This window comes from Erpetoichthys calabaricus, chromosome 13 (genome assembly GCF_900747795.2).
Source record: "Erpetoichthys calabaricus chromosome 13, fErpCal1.3, whole genome shotgun sequence".
NCBI lineage: Eukaryota > Metazoa > Chordata > Cladistia > Polypteriformes > Polypteridae > Erpetoichthys > Erpetoichthys calabaricus.
Genome location: NC_041406.2, coordinates 43999244 through 44016131, shown reverse-complemented (window position 1 = coordinate 44016131; position 16888 = coordinate 43999244).

Sequence of the window (16888 nt, the reverse complement as noted above, 5' to 3'; positions counted from 1 at the left end):
TCAGATAGTAGCGACAGCAGTAAAAGATCTTTATCTGCCTACTGTCTACAATCAGAGAAAAGTAATCAACAGCAAAAGATTAACCCATAAGAACAGGTTAAGCCAGGTGGTCTTTGACCTGACTGATACGTGATTAAACCATTATGAAGAGGGTTTGGGAAATAAATAAAAGAGCAATTTCGAAATGTGCCATTCAGAAAAGTCGCATTGCAAAATAAAAGCAGACTTTAAAAATAAGGTAATTGTGAAATAAAACCTGTAATAATAATAAAATAATCATTTTGTATTTCATAACAGTTAGATGACTTTTCATAATAATTAGATAACTTGTATTTAATTATGCATTTTTTTCACAATTTACACATTTATATATATCACTGTACTATGGCATGTGATAATTTATATCATAATTGCCATTATATTTATTGCATTTTGGTGCAAATGGCATTCCTTACAGTATATCCTATAACAATAACTTTGAAATGCAATACATAGGCTCTACATACAGTGTACTGGTTATATACTTTATGAGGGCAGCATTGTGGTTCAGTGGTAAAACACTACCTCACTGTTTCAGACACCTAGTACTGATTTACCTCTGGGTCAGTGTATCCACATACATTTTTTGTCAGATGCTCCAGTTTCCAACAACACTACAAATAAACATATTTAATATTATCTGAATACTCTAAATTGAACCACTACATATTTTATGTAGGTTTATTTGTGAGTATATTTTACAGTGAACTGAAATTTCCTCCTATCTTGTGTCCTCTCCTTCCAATAAAGTCACCAGCTGCTTGTGGCCATGTAACAGAAATAATGGATTCAGAGATTGAATGGATGGATGGCCAACCACATAACACAAATACAACTTTCATCTATAACATTAAATAACACAATTACATCTTTCAACTACAACAACAACAACAATATTTATTTATATAGCACATTTTCATACAAATATAGCTCAAAGTGCTTTATAGGATGAAGAGAGAGAAAAAAGACAAAATATAAAAAATAAAATTAGGCAATACTAATTAACATAGAATAAAAGTAAGATCAGATGGTCAGGGAGGACAAAAAAAAAACAAAAAAAACTCCAGACGGCTGGAGAAAAAAAAAACAAAATCTGCACGGTTTAAAGGCCATGAAACCGCTCAGCCCCCTCTGGGCATTCTACCTAACATAACTGATTTCAATCAGTCCTCATGGTTTTCAGGGTTCATATTGAATACCTTGATGATGATGGTCATGTGGATCTCTGGCCTTCAATCCATCAATGTAGGGACAGCACGGTGCTTTGATCAAGTGGTGGTGGCATAGATCGCCACCACAAAAAAACGTAAAATGAACAGCAGAGAAAGTAGGGTTTAGTATGGATTTTGGAGCCACCGTGAATGATAATGATAATTAAATGCATATACATAATATCAGGCTTAAACTAAAATGAAGCTATGAGAAAGCCATGTTAAAATAATGAGTTTTTAGCAGTTTTTTAAAGTTCTCCATCGTATTAGCCTGGTGAATTTCTATTGGTAAGCTATTCCAGATTTTAGGTGCATAACAGCAGAAGACCGCCTCACCACTTCTTTTAAGTTTAGCTGTTGGAATTATAAGCAGACACTCATTTGAAGATCTAAGGTTATGGTTTGGAGTATAAGATGAAAGACATTCTGAAATATAGGACGGAGCGAGATTATTTAAGGCATTTGTAAACCATAAGCAGTATTTTAAAGTCAAATAAATGTTTAGAGCAAAGAATGTTTGAAGATATGAAAAATTATTAGTAATTACTTCTTTAAAATACAGAATTTCAGCTGCAGCATTTTTCATCATACTGTAGTTTTCAGGCCATTCAACACATATGATCTAATGATAATTAGTTTTTTTTAACCTCACAAAAATGCTTTCCTCCAGGTAGGAAGCTACTAAAGTACCATATATTTAGGAAGGCTAACCAGATGTGTCAGAGTAAAGAGCATGACTAAAATATATGGTTGCTTTTCTAATATCTGTAGATAGATAGATAGATAGATAGATAGATAGATAGATAGATAGATAGATAGATAGATAGATAGATAGATAGATAGATAGATAGATAGATAGATAGATAGATACTTTATTAATCCCAAGCAGAAATTCACACTGTAAGTGTAGTGGGAGGCATTGTGGGCATGGTTATCATCATGAAATAGAATCCCGCTTGACTGTCCTCCTGTGCATTCTTTTCCATTAAAGTATCATTTGTTGCAGTTCTTCAAACAGACATCTTTGTCACTGAGAAACTGTTTGTGGAGAAACTGTAACCTATACATTTATTTTCTAATATAGCGTTTTGATTTTATTTTATGTATTCTTTTGCCAACTTAACATAAAGCTTTCTTCATTTCTTGTTTAATCACAGTTTTTATTCTTATTTGCTGATTACTGTTGTAGGTGTACATTTTAATTCATCCTTCTTTCTTTCTACTTCATTAAGAAAATAATATGTTAGTTAAAGTTTGAAAAGCTAGCATGCTATTTTATGTCATTTCATTTTTTAACAAAGATTTAAAAAATTAGTTTCATAATTTAATACAATTTTTACAAACATCAATGATTTCAAAGTATATGACTATATAATTTTGTGCATTTAATATTAATATTCTTGACGCATAAGCTTTCTTATTTGTAAGCACCAATCAATGCAAAATCAGATGTATTTTTTGCATAGCCTACCGGATTAAGTTAAATTAAAAAATTCACATGTACAGTTTACTAAAATATTTTTTAGAAGAAAAGCTTTTATGCTACAATTGGATTACTGCTTTCTTTTCAAGGCTCTGCTGTTTATCTAAGCCCTTCAAACTTAAGAACCTGTTTACTATAATGAAACTTAGCTTAAGAGAATTAAGAACTTGTTTTGTCTTGTAGTATAAGGTGATTCTCATAATCCAGCAAATGTCTTTTATTTGTTCAGTGTGATATAAAGCTTTCATTTTAAGTCTCAATTTATTGGAATAATTCAAATGAAGTCAACTGAAAATGCTCCAAAATTTTCCGTACAGTACTATAAATTGTGCTGAAATGTTGGCTTGTATACATAATTTTGATATGGCGCAAATATAAGATGAGATATTTATTTGTAACATTCAACAAGAAATAGCATGAATGTTAAAGAATAGCAAACACCAATATAGGTTCCCTTTCAAACAATTGCCAATGGCTGTATATGCATTTATACTCCTGTATCCATTTTGAAAGTTTGCAGTGCTGCTTGATTGATTCTTAAACAAAATGGTTTTCAAAGGATATGCATAAAAAGGCAACAATTCCTAAAAATGTGGTGGTCGTTTAAATCATTTTAATTTACATTGACATTTATTTGCTTAGACAGACGCTTTTATCTAAGTTGACTTTCAAAGGAGGTCAACATAATCATGTAAACATCAGTCAGAGGAACTGTGTAAGAAAACATGTTACAGAACACAGGTACAAAATTGACAAACACATATGCAGAATTCAAAGCAAAACACAAGCTAACAATAACAATTTCATAATTATTGATTATTACGTAGATAATAATTATTAAATAACTAATCATTATTAAATTAGTATGCATATTAATTAATAATTTTAGTCACAGAGAGCTTGCAGTCCAAGCTTTTATATTTGATTCTGCATTCTGTAGTTCAATTCAAAACATAACTTCTCAAATCCAATTCAGGCCTATTCTTGTAAGGGCAACAATGCATTGCAAGACCCCTCTTGCATACACCCACACTTTGCATGTCTTCCATTAACATATGATGCTGATTTTTGGGAATGCTGAAGACCAACTGAAGCACTTGCAGGAAAATCCTCTCAGACACTGGTGGACTCCACACAGACCTCAAGCATACATGTGATTCAAACCAGTACACAGGATGTGTGAAGTGCAGACCATTGTCATACTGTGCCACCACAGCTCTGTTCAAGCTGTTTATAAATATATAGCAGAAGGTGGACTTAAAGGATAACTGCACAACAAATTAGGTTTATTTACACTTTTTTATAGTAAATGCCTTAATTTTGTGAACACTAGCCATCTTAATCATGACTTTTGACCTTTCCCAGAAATCAAATCATTACATTACATGCCTTTTATTCAGAGTGGTTGTCAAATTTAACAACTGGAGTCGCTGTATCTCATTGCCTTGAGAATGTCAGATTACATGACTAAGCATTGCAGTGAAAGACACATGACACAACTCTGTGCAGTTTGTTCAGCACAGAATCACACTGTATATCCAAATAACTGCTTGACAGCCAGTGAACATGCTATCTGACTGGATTGGTGCCTGTACAAAGCCTTTTCAGGTATGACATATATGGTATTTTTAATTCTGACAAGCAGTGGCAGTGGAGATTTGAATCAGCTTTCACTTTTAAATATAATTTAAAGGAAACAAGATAAACGCCTTTACAATACTATGAAATGTGCATAAGTAAAGGACAAATTATCTAATGTGTATAAAAATACAATCGCTCAATATGTAAATAGTAAATGGCACATATTGTTTGTCCTATCTGATAGGATGCAGGGGTACTAAAAATGGCACATATTGTTTGTGTTATTTGATAGGCTACAGGGGCATTAACTTTTTTCAGTCTTATTAAGTTTTCAAAATTTATGATGTTTCATATTCAACACCATCCCCTTAACCCTTAAGTTTTGTAAACAGATATCACCTTTAACGATATCAAGAATGATTTCTGCATCAAGAGGCAGCAGAACCTCAAGGAGCAAAATGGCAGCAAAAATTTGTGACACTTATTTTGCTTCCTTTAATAAATCCTGCTTCATCTTGGAAAATCATGGATGAAATGACTGATTCCATTCTTTCTGCTATGGGCTTCACCAAAATCCTAACATCATTGCTCAGTAATGACACTGGCCTTTAAGTCAAATGAAGTGAGGATTACTGTCATGTGTACATAGGACAATGAAATTTTTAATTGCATGTCTCCTCAGAACAGTTGACAAAAAACACATAAAAAATCATACATATCATAGAACATATGTGTACATATATTTTTCAGAGATTTACAGTATTTACATATACAGTAAGTATATATTTCAGAGATCTGTTTCCAATTTGACCTTGAAGAGTCTTTTTTCTGTTGATCAATGTCAAAAAAGCCTAATTAGATCATCTCTGATTCAATGTTCAAGGGGGTGAATACTTTCAGAAGTACTGTATATAATATCTTACATGCTATACATGAAGAGACATATACTCTTAAAACTTAAAATATATACTGTAGTTAAAAATAGTTTACACATTCACACAACTGAAATTGTTAAGTGTCTTACACAGAATCACACAGCAAGACCATTTGTTTTTTTTAACCTGTGAAGAATACTGTATATTGTGGTGTTTATTTTTGCCAGTATCAGTTTTTTTCTTTTTGTCTTTATCTACCCACTGAACATTGCTAGCAGCAACTGACTCCTGCTTTCATATCCCTGAGGAGGATAATGTAATGAATATTACTAACTCTGCAGTAGGCCAAAATAATCTTCTGTGTCTGCAAGCAGATTTCTTTTTGAAGATTAACTCTCATAAAGAATGATTCCTTCACTATATGTTTTGTTTTTAGGCATTAAGGAATTATGTTCTTATATTATTAGGATAGGGACTGAGCATGTCATTTAAAGGTTTACAATTCAAGTGAATATGCTAAGGTCATTATAAAGGACAGGGACACACCTTTTTTAACAAAGCATTAAAAAAGTGTGTGTCCATACTTAACACACTGTAAAATCAAAAAGGAAATCTGAAATAAAGTTGTGAGTAAAACACGGGTAATTGTTCAAAGTGAATTAGACAACAAGAAATCTTAAGTCACTTTCCTTTGTTGATTAAACAAAGCCATTTATGGGGGCACTTCTACAGATGGGTTATGAAATAAATTGTAATTAACACAATTTAAACTTGTATCCCATTTTTTGTAGCTGCAAGGAATATGATAAAGTAGAAGAATGCAAGAAGAAACATGGCTAAATAAAGATATGCACAGTTACCAGAGTGCACAAGAATGGAAAATGTGACTTACTGCTGAAGAGATATAGTGGCACTTACTAACATGCATTATACTTAAATGTTTCTCTGCAATGTAGGATTCTGCCAAACTTCCATAATACAAGGCTCAAGACTCCAACCAGACCATACAAACTTACATCTACACTTAAGCAGATAGTTCTGAAGTTTTACAATTGTAACCTTCAGGTTCAGAAGCAGTTTGTTTAGCCAAAGTGCTGCATGTCTTATAATAAGAAATGGTTGTGTAGGGTTATTTGCTACATTTTTTTTCCTATGTTGCGCATTGACTTTTGGATTTTACTTATTTTTATTTTAATTAATTGGTTTACTGAGATGAGATACTGCAGCTTTGGGAATTGTCTAATTTATGTATCAGAAATGAATAGAATAAATGTTTAAAAAGGTGAGATAGAATACACATATTAAAAAGACAAAAACAAGAAGAAAAGAAAAAACCTGATCAGGCAAGACAAGCTCAAACTTTCGATAATCTCCTTATTTATAAAGCGAACCTCTGCTTGTTCTTTATGCATGGCTTTGCTTCCCAGGCTACAAACCTGTGGCACCAAAGTGTTTGTCAACATAAGTCAGGCTTCAGAAATAGAATGTTTGGTGTTGCCCCTGGAGCAGACAGGGGAGGCTGAGGATTGAGCAAGTAGTCATAACTCCACAGCTGACTTAGATCTCATTTTGTCTAAACACAGTATTTTTTTCTCTTTTAAATTTATAGTGGAGTTTGGAAATTATGGATGGGCAAAGAAGGCAAACAGAGCTACAGTTTCAAAGTAGTTAGTTGTACAAAGTACTACACTGTAATATATCAAGAGAAAAACAGCACCAAATTGTTGTGATGGTAATGTGATATTTAGAACACTTGCGTTTCAAACAAGAAATCTTGATTTGATTTCTACCCTTTACATTTAACCCTTTCTTTAATCAGGCATTTCCTTCACTGTTTTTGTCATGGACCCAAGCTACTATGTTGTCTCTGGAGTTAATTTAGGATTCTTTCCACCTTTCCTCTTGTTTACTTAGACAACACTGGATAACTCTGGTAGTAGTAAATGTATTTTCAAATAGTAAATATATTTTAGTGAGCATACTGGCGTAATAATGGCTGCCATCCTATCATCCACATGGGTGCTACACATTGGAGGTAGTTGAAGTATTTCCCCTCTCTCTAAGTGCTTTGAGTAGCGAGAAAATGTAAACGTAATGTATACAAATGTAAAGAATTACTATTATTGAGGTAGGTAAACTTTAATAATCAGTCAGTCAGCATGTTAAATCCCACATTCCTTCGGTATAGATAAGCGATCGAGTGTATCAGGTTTACCAGAGAATTAAATTAGTGTTCCTGCATTGGACTGGGCAAACTGCACATGCAATCCATCCATCCATCCATTATCCAACCCACTGAATCCGAACACAGGGTTATGGGGGTCTGCTGGAGCCAATCCCAGCCAACACAGGGCGCAAGGCAGGAACAAATCCAGGGCAGGGTGCCAGCCCACCACAGGGCACACACAGGGCACACACACACACCAAGCACACACTAGGGACAATTTAAGATCACCAATGCATCTAACCTGCATGTCTTTGGACTGTGGGAGGAAACCGGAGCACCTGGAGGAAATCCACGCAGACACAGGAAGAATATGCGAACTCCTTGCAGGGAGGACCCGGGACGCAAACCCAGGTCACCTTACTGCGCCACCGTGCTGCCTAAATCTTAATACTAACTACAAATTCTATTACCTAAGCTATCCAACTTCTTTTTTTCTCTTTATCTTAAGAAAAGATTATCAAAACATAAATGATGGCTGTTTCTTATGTCTTTTTGTTTAACTAACTGGCAATTGTGAGACTGTAAATGACACCAAAGGCAGCCATTTCCATTCAGAAGAAATATTAATAGTAATTCTAGTATACATTTTTCATATTGAAAGTCTGTCATCATATACAGTATTATTATGTATATGTAAAGCCCAATCAAAATAATACATTTCTGATTCCTTGCACACCAACCTAACAATAAATTCATCAACATGAGACCATGTTCACCTTTGCATCTATAGGATAGCCTATACCAAAAGTAACGTTTCACAGTCATTATTATCTTTAGCCTTATACATTTATTTTTTAAATAATACATAACTTTGCTTTCCTAATTGCATATTGTCCCTGGTGGAGTAGCATAGGTTAATTGAGTGCTATTTATGATGACAGTAGAAACAGATGGTTAGTCTTAATTTATCCTTTCAGTTTGTATGTGATCTTTAACTTTGTATGAATAAATTAAATTTATAGATCTCTCTCTTGATACTAACATTAATAAATCTTACAAATATATCTCATTTTAACATAATGTTAATGGAATTATGACAACCTAATCCATGTGGAGGCTTTTATATTTCCACATTACCCTAAAACAATAATTTAAAAGAAAATCATTAAGCATTTTATTTATACCTTTTTAATCTTGATAACTATGTCTATGTCATCAAAAACATTAACAGTAAGTGGACTATATGATTATAACAAAGGAAAAAGAGAAATATCCACTTTGTGAAAGTCCAATGTGATTATCAGCTAGATTTATTAAGCAGTACTCTTTTTCCTTTTGATAGCTGCTGCAAAGCTCATTATCTTGTCAAGTCAAATTAAAGATAAACATACTTTTTTAAGTAAAGTGTATCAGATTTTACATGCAAAATAATAGTTTTTTCTTCACTTTCTTTTGATAAACAGCATGCTTTGGCAAAGTATGGTTAGAATGTATTTTTTTTACTTCAGAACTGGCCTAATCACCTTTATTGCTGCATTTGAATTAAGATGGAGACTAATCATAAGAGAAGGCCAGCTTTTAAATGTTGATACACAAACACATTTACACTCATAACTATCAGGACTCATCTGGCAGTGTTAGATATACGTATTAGCCAGATGTGTGTTTATTCCTGTGAATATGTTGCATGTGTTTTATTTCATTTAATTATTTTTCATTTTATTTTGTTAAAATGGTCATATTTAAAGATCAAAAATTACTGTGAATGTGCAAAATTAACATGGGAATTTAAATGCTTATACAATTGGATATGCTGATGACCTGACCCATGCATGCTGGCAATAGTTTAGTAATTGGAGTCATTATTTCTTCTTTTTGGAAGAAGCAGGCTCATATGTGGTGGAACCCTAAAATTAATTGTTGAATTCTACCATGAGACATGAAGGCTTTACTTCTTGACAAGGCTGAATTTGAGATTCTTTACACTTATCTCTAGTGCTAATCCTAGTAAATTACTGTCCCTAAGACTGTGGAGATTTAAAGTGTTTGTGTTAATTTAAGCCCACCCAAAAAAATCAGCTAGCCTTACCAAAAACCTTTTAGTGATTAGTAATCAGTTTTTTTTTTTGTTTTATTTTGAACTATTGCAAGAAAATCTGAACTCCATCTATCTTGACAATAAGTCTACTGTATCTCTTGTGGCACGCGGCTGGGGGTGGTACCCAGCCGGGATGCCCAGGAGGACCGGAGGAGGGTTTGCGCCTCCTCCAGACCACATGGAGGCGACCACTCTGCTACTATGGGGACCACGGGTACAGAGCTTTGAAGCTCAACCCTGTAGGGGCCCGTGGTCACCGCCATGGGGCGCCCCAATGCCTTTGGAGCCCTGGACCTCAGCACTTCCGCCACACCCAGAAGTGCTGGGGGGAAGAGAAGTGGGGACACCCCACACTGGGGAGTGCCGGTGGAAGATTGCTGGGGAGCACCTGGAGCACATCCGGGTGATGATAAAAGGGGCCGCCTCCCTCCATTCGGGAGCTGGAGTCGGGTGAGGAGAAGGATAGAACTCGGGTGGAGAGGGAAAGAGGCAGCCTAAAGAAAAGAGAAAGGCATTGTGTTGGCCAGGACTTTGGGGGAATATTTGGGGGTTTGTACACTGTAAATATGACAAATAAGCGTGTGTTAGGTGACATCAACGTGTCCGCCTGTCTGTGTCCGGGCCGGCTACCAGATCTTTGGATAATGTTGGTTTGCCTCTAAAGCTTCTCCCTGCTTTCTGGAAGAAGTGGTGGGCCTACCTACAGATGCCATTGGTTCTTGGTAAATTTGGCCATAATTAGCCTCGTTTTAAAACAACTAAGAAAACCCCTAGGTTGTTGTAATTATCATCCAGTATCATTGATATTGGCACAATGTAGGTATCAAACCCTGTTATACATCATAGATGTATTTCCTACATCCACCCTCTTTTATTGTTGGTTGTGAAGAGAGTCCTTGACCACATGAGCTGGAATTTTTCTCAGCAGGTTATGTATTTAATAGGTTTTGTCAAGGGTTATATTATTATAACTGAAATGTTATTTTCTTCCCCTATAGCATTAATCCTTACCACCAGCTGGAATATTGTTACTACTAATATTAGATGCTCCAGATGTTTAATTGTCCCAGAAAAGATTGTTGCCCATTCCATTTACATCTTATTCTGTCACTCAAACCACTTGCCTTTGCTCTTGTTCTCATGGTTTGAAACTCTCCTATTACTGCCAGTTGCTCCCACAATAAAATATCTATCTGTGCAGATGATAGATTGAAATTTATTGGCAATACACTCTGATATTCTTAATGTTCTTAGTTTATTCAGTTCTTTGAGAATCTGTTGGGTTACAGCATCAACAAAACAAAGTCTACTCTGTAAAGCAAAACTTCTGCTGTGCATCCATTAAATTCCTTATGTGGTCATTCTTTTTTCCTACTATTAACTCCATTCACAATCTCAATTTGGCTATTAGGTATGGTGTCTGTTTTGTAGGACACTGTAGCAACTAATTAGTCTTTTAAAATGTTAACAAATCTCTTGCTTCCTGGCCCTCACTCCCTTTATCATTGAAATTCATGCTACTGATTATTAAAGTGAACATGGTACTCCATTTTAATATAATTAGTCCCATGATTCCCATCTCCCCATCATATTCTGGTTTAAGGAGAGGAATCTAGCCTAGGGTTTTCTGTTCAGTATTAAAACACCTTTCATGACGCACTCTGCTTTGATCCATGATAGATCCAAGGGTGGGGTGCCTTTGCTTGACATAATATTATACCATTGGGCTTCTGCTTTTCCAGTCTGGAGGTGACTAAACCTTGACCCCAATTCCCCATCCTGATTTTCTATTGAATTCAATGGGATAGCTATTCTGTCCATTCTGTTCTTTTTTATCTTTACTTTTTCCCTACATCTAAATTAAATCCTCAGTATCCCAATTTAGATCCCTTCATTTCATATACAGTACTATGGAAAATTGGGAAGAAGATGTAAGACAACTTTCCTTGTGTCCAATTTGGCACACACAGACACCTCTCTTTCATAATCCACCTTTCTGTGTTGAAGGTAAACTCATCTCCCTTCTACCCTGGTGATGTTGCATATTATTACACATAAGGATGTTTTTAAATTTAAGTAGGAGGTTTAGGCCACAGAGGTCCTATTTTCCTTTTCTCTTTTCTTCTATCTCCTGCTAAGATATGTTCTTAAAATGAGTGGTGTCTCAGTATCCTCCCCACATGCCTTCCGTTCACCACACCAGTTCTTTCCATTTGGCACTGTGAAATCCTTCAGTATCACCTATTTCATGAAATGCTACTTATAAAATACCTCTTTATCCTGTAAAAGTCCTGTATATACATACATAGTTTTTATCTTACCCTAGCAAGTATTATACTGTGGCTCTGGCTGTGAATTTAAACAGACATCTCTTTACATTAAATCCCTCTTTCTAGTTTATAATCTTTCTACTAACATTCTACTTTTGCGACAAGTATTTCTCCTACTGGTTATGTCTATTCTTTCCATTACTGCTGCATAATAGAGGCTAATTTCTCTCTGGGCACATTCTCTAATTTAGCTCTACTTTACTTTTTGCAGCTTGGATCAACATATTTCATTCCTCAGGCTAGTGTTTAGGGCCTGAGGGTTTTTTGTTTAACACCACAAGCTTCATCTTGAGTCTGTCTGTTGCTGTGATATTTTTTGGCAAATCCTTCACACCTTTTGTGCTTTCTTTTTATTTTAATTTATAAGAATTAAAGCTGCATAATTCTGATATTTTTTTTAAAAGTATAGTAAGCACAATATCACCAGTTACTCAGAAATATTAAAAAAAACAACATTTTTGAAACCAGTGTTTTTTAAATACTTCAGTCAGTGGGGTGTCATCTGCTATAGATTACTTGACTTAAAGTGGATACAAAATAATTGCATTACCTGTTTATTATTAAAATTAGTGTTATTTCTTCATTTGCAAAACTTAAGTATAATGATGATTAACTTAATGAATGCACAGTGTTTACCACTATTTCATAGCTCCTGGAAACTAAGCACTAATTCTAGTCTGGAATTTTCCCATTTTCTCTGTCATACGAGGGTCTGTTTTGTCTTTTGTTCAATTTGGTGATTCTACATTGGTTGGGTAAGTGCAGAGCATAAAGAATATGCTCTGTAATGGACTTGTATTGCTTCTTTCCTTTTATGTCACCAGGATAATTTTACTATTTTTTAATGAACACTATGATCAAGAATTTAATTAAACATGTTTAGAAATGTTCAGATAATTTAAAATTGAAAGTCTACTGTGATAATCTTGATATTCATATTGTTAGTAGGTTACATTGTTATGGCTATACATTGTTATTGTTATTGTTACATTGCTAAACAGTATATTATAAAGAACTTATTTAATCCTGAAATGCCATTCAAAAACAATCACATTTTTTGTAAATGATTATTATTATTTTATTATGAAGCATCTACTACAAGCACTTAACCAAATAAAACAGCAGTAATCAGATGTACATAAACTGTGGGAAGATTTACAGATGCCTTCAATTTGCAAATTAATGTCTAATAGAATCCACCTTTTATTTTGTGGATGAACTTAATTCTTGTTAATGCATGCTTTGATCATAATAAAAAACTACATTGTGATTTCTTATAGCACCACATGATTATTTTTTTTCTGTTTCTGTGAATGATATATGAAGGAGTCTTAAACAGATCAACATCCAATCATGCTGAAATTTCAGGACTCAGTTTGAAATCTTCAGAGACCAAATAACTGCCACTTTCTCAAATATCAATCACTTACAGATACTGTGATCACTACCTGCTTTAAAAAGACAACAATGACTACAGATCAGTACACTCCCATTGTGCCTAAATGCTTTGAGGTACTGGCTCTGAAATACATTGTATATAGTTCAGATAGCCTGGAAAACAAGTCCAGTTTGCATATTGTCACAACTGGTCCACAAAGGATGCCATAACCTTTGTATTTCATGCTATACTGGCACACTTAAATAATAAAAAATGGTATGATAGAGTAGTGTTTATAGGCTACATCTTGACATTTAAAAGTGTACCAAGGTCCTAGAATTGCACCTTAAAACCACCCACTGCATATGGATTTTGAACTTCCTAACTGCAAAACCACAACACATGCAGACTGGTAGCATCACTTCCTCCACATTAACCCTCAGCGCAGGCACCTCACCACGTAGTGTGCTGAGCCCACTAATGCACTTCTTGTTAAAGACAAAGAATTTAAAGGTAACATTGCCCAATTCAAGGCCTTATAAAGTAATAACAGGAGCTTTAATCATGTATTAAATCCAACTTTAAATAAGTGATATCCAAAAAAAAAGTACAGTATATATAGCTGCCTTGATAATTTCACATTTTATGAAGGTCACACAAAGTGTGTTTCTTCTCTCTATATATAAAATCCAATGCTTGTATGTCTGTCTGTCCATATGTCTGTCCGCTTTTCACTTTAAATAAGTGATATTCAAAAAAAAAGTACAGTATATATAGCTGCCTTGATAATTTCACATTTTATGAAGGTCACACAAAGTGTGTTTCTTCTCTCTCTATATAAAATCCAACATCTGTATATCTGTTCACTTTCCATGAGAGAACTATTTAACGGATTTAGATCGGGTTTTTTTCTGTAATTTTCTTGAACGTTCCGGTTGATTTTGCGACCTCTATCATTATGCTATGTATCATAGTTTGCTTGCGGTACCAATTTATTTGCATGTATCCAAGAGACTTGCAGTGGGCTGAGGCAGGTTCCTCCTCACTCACGTCCCAACCTTGTTACATACCTTACCTCTGCTTAGCTAGAAAACGAGACTACTTAATGGATATAGATTTGGTTTTTTTTCTATAATTTTCTTGAACATTCTGGTGGATTTTGCGACTTCTCTCATCGCGCTAAGAATCATAGTTTCCTTGCAGGAGTGATACATTTGCACTAATCTGAGACAAAGGCTGTGGGCTAAGGGAAGGAGGAAGCATGAAATCAGGAGTGGGGAGCCAGGCATGGCCCTCCTCACTGTCCTATTTCACTACTACGCGAGTGGAGCCTCAGGGGTCAGTAGTCACCAATATTCAAGACAAAATTCTTTTTTCTTGCCAGTGTTTCATAACAACTCATTAGTTGATTACTTTGTTATTGAAAATAACTTACTGCTCTCTTTCAGATCTTGAAATTATAATGTCATTATTATTTCTGACAATGCTGTTCTTATTTTGGAATTAAAGGTATTAAGCACAACTAATCCAACTAACCCAACTGCTCACTTAGTTAATGCTAGTGTAGAGAGTTGAAAAAAAAAAAAGGATGAGAGGATAAGTGAGACTTAAATAAAACCAACAGAAAAGAAGCAGCCCTATTCATCTTGTTTACTTATTTTAAGGATTTCATTTGATTTCATTGAGGCTTAAATAAGTTAAGTGCTATTCCACCTCCAAGTGGTTAGATGGGCACTTCTTGTGTGGGCAGTATAGAGCAGAGTACAGCAAATAGAGGAAGAATAAATCCTCCTCCTGTGTGAAGCTGACACCAGCTCAATTCGTGTGCTCTCTCTATTCTTTATCACAGACCTATACAGCAGCTCTCTGACTCTGAATGTTTCAAGGGAAAAGCCAAGCAAAATGACACCTTTTATTGGCTAACTAGAAAGATTACAATATGCAAGCTTTCGAGGCAACTCAGGCCCCTTCTTCAGGCAAGATGTAATCAGATGTTTCAAGGGGTAACACTAGTTAACACTGATTTTATTAAATTGATTTCTATGCATATTAATATTTTCATAGAGAAGGATGTATTTCCAGAAAAAAATCATCAGGAATGCTCTAGGAAAAACTTGAAACATACCTGAAAGAACAGGTATAATAAATGAATAATAAACTAGAAGGAATTAATTATTGATATTTCTAAAAATGATCAGGAATATAAAACAATCGGTGAATGCTGGGCTGTATAAACATAATTGCAACAAATTGTACAAATCAAATTCAATTAATTAACAATAAGATAAAGCAACTAATTCTTAAATCATGACATTCTCATTATGGATAATACGAAAAGACTAATAAAAAAGCAGTTTGAAATGCAAGTTCAGAAATTAATAATGCATTTGGAGTCAATGAACAGAGAGAAATGTGTAAAATATTTAAGATTCTACTGTATATGCATCACAATGCAATTAAAGTTTTTCCTTAATTTTCTATTTTCAGTTCTTCTGTTCCATCCACTGTAGAACCTATAAATGTACTAAGCTTCTTACTGCCCTGTATCAATTGTTACTGATAGTTGTAATTGTTTATTATGATTGGGTTTTTTATTTTATAGAAATTATGTTGACTGCTATCTGTGGTATATTATTGTTATTAAATACACACTTTATCACAATAAGTATGCAGTGGAAGTAAGATTCATATTTCTTTGACAAAGTCGAAGTCTCACAGCTCAACACCCTGTGTATGCAGCAACTGGATAAATCCCTAAGGCCCTCTGAAATTCAAGATGGTATTAAATCACTTCAAAACTATACAGCCGCAGGCCCAGTTCATTATCTGTCAGAATTCTATAGAAACATGTCTATTCAGTTAGATCTGTTAATGCTAACCATATTTAGGCACGCTAGGAAATAACATATATTACTAAAAACACTACACCAGGTTTCAATTACTGTTTTTGCAAAAATAAATAAAACACCCTTAGAGTGGACATCCTTCTGACCATTTTTATTAAACAAAGATTCCAAGATTTTGTTAAAAGATTTTCCAAAAAAAAAAAAAAAAAAAGATTAAGGAAAGTGCTGACTTCCATAATATCACAAGATCAAAGTAGTTTTGTCAAAGGTAGATATTTATTTTTACACCTTAAACAATTTTTCAGACAAAGGTTGTGTCAAAAATGAAAGACTAACAAAGCCAAATTGTACATAAAAACTCTTTGATCAAAAAAAGAAAAAAAAAACAGAATTAACAAAAACGAATTCCCTAAACCAATTGTTCTCAACCTTCATTCCCTTTGGTTCCCCCACTGTACCCTCAGAATATGTGAGGGCCCATCATATTTGCTGTTTTGTACTTTTGTTGCAGTCTTATCAAAGGTGCTTGATTTTGAAATTAATTTCTTAACAAAAGCATATTTATTCTTGTGCTTTTACACTGCCTGTGTTTTTTAAGGCATTATACAAAATTAAAAGGCCATTTCAAAAATAGCTTGTTTTCATAAAACAAAAGTTATTTTTATTTGTGCCTGAATTTCTTAATTATAACATAAAATCAGTAGGCATTTTTAGGGATAAATAATAACCAGTAATTAACAAAATACAGAAAATGTCACCACGGATATTTAAATAACAATTAAAGCTGCTCACTACTCACTTGGCTTAAGCATTGCTACTTAAATTAAGCATAAAATCTATTTCTATTTCTATATTCCAAATATCTTTCAAAAAGTACAAT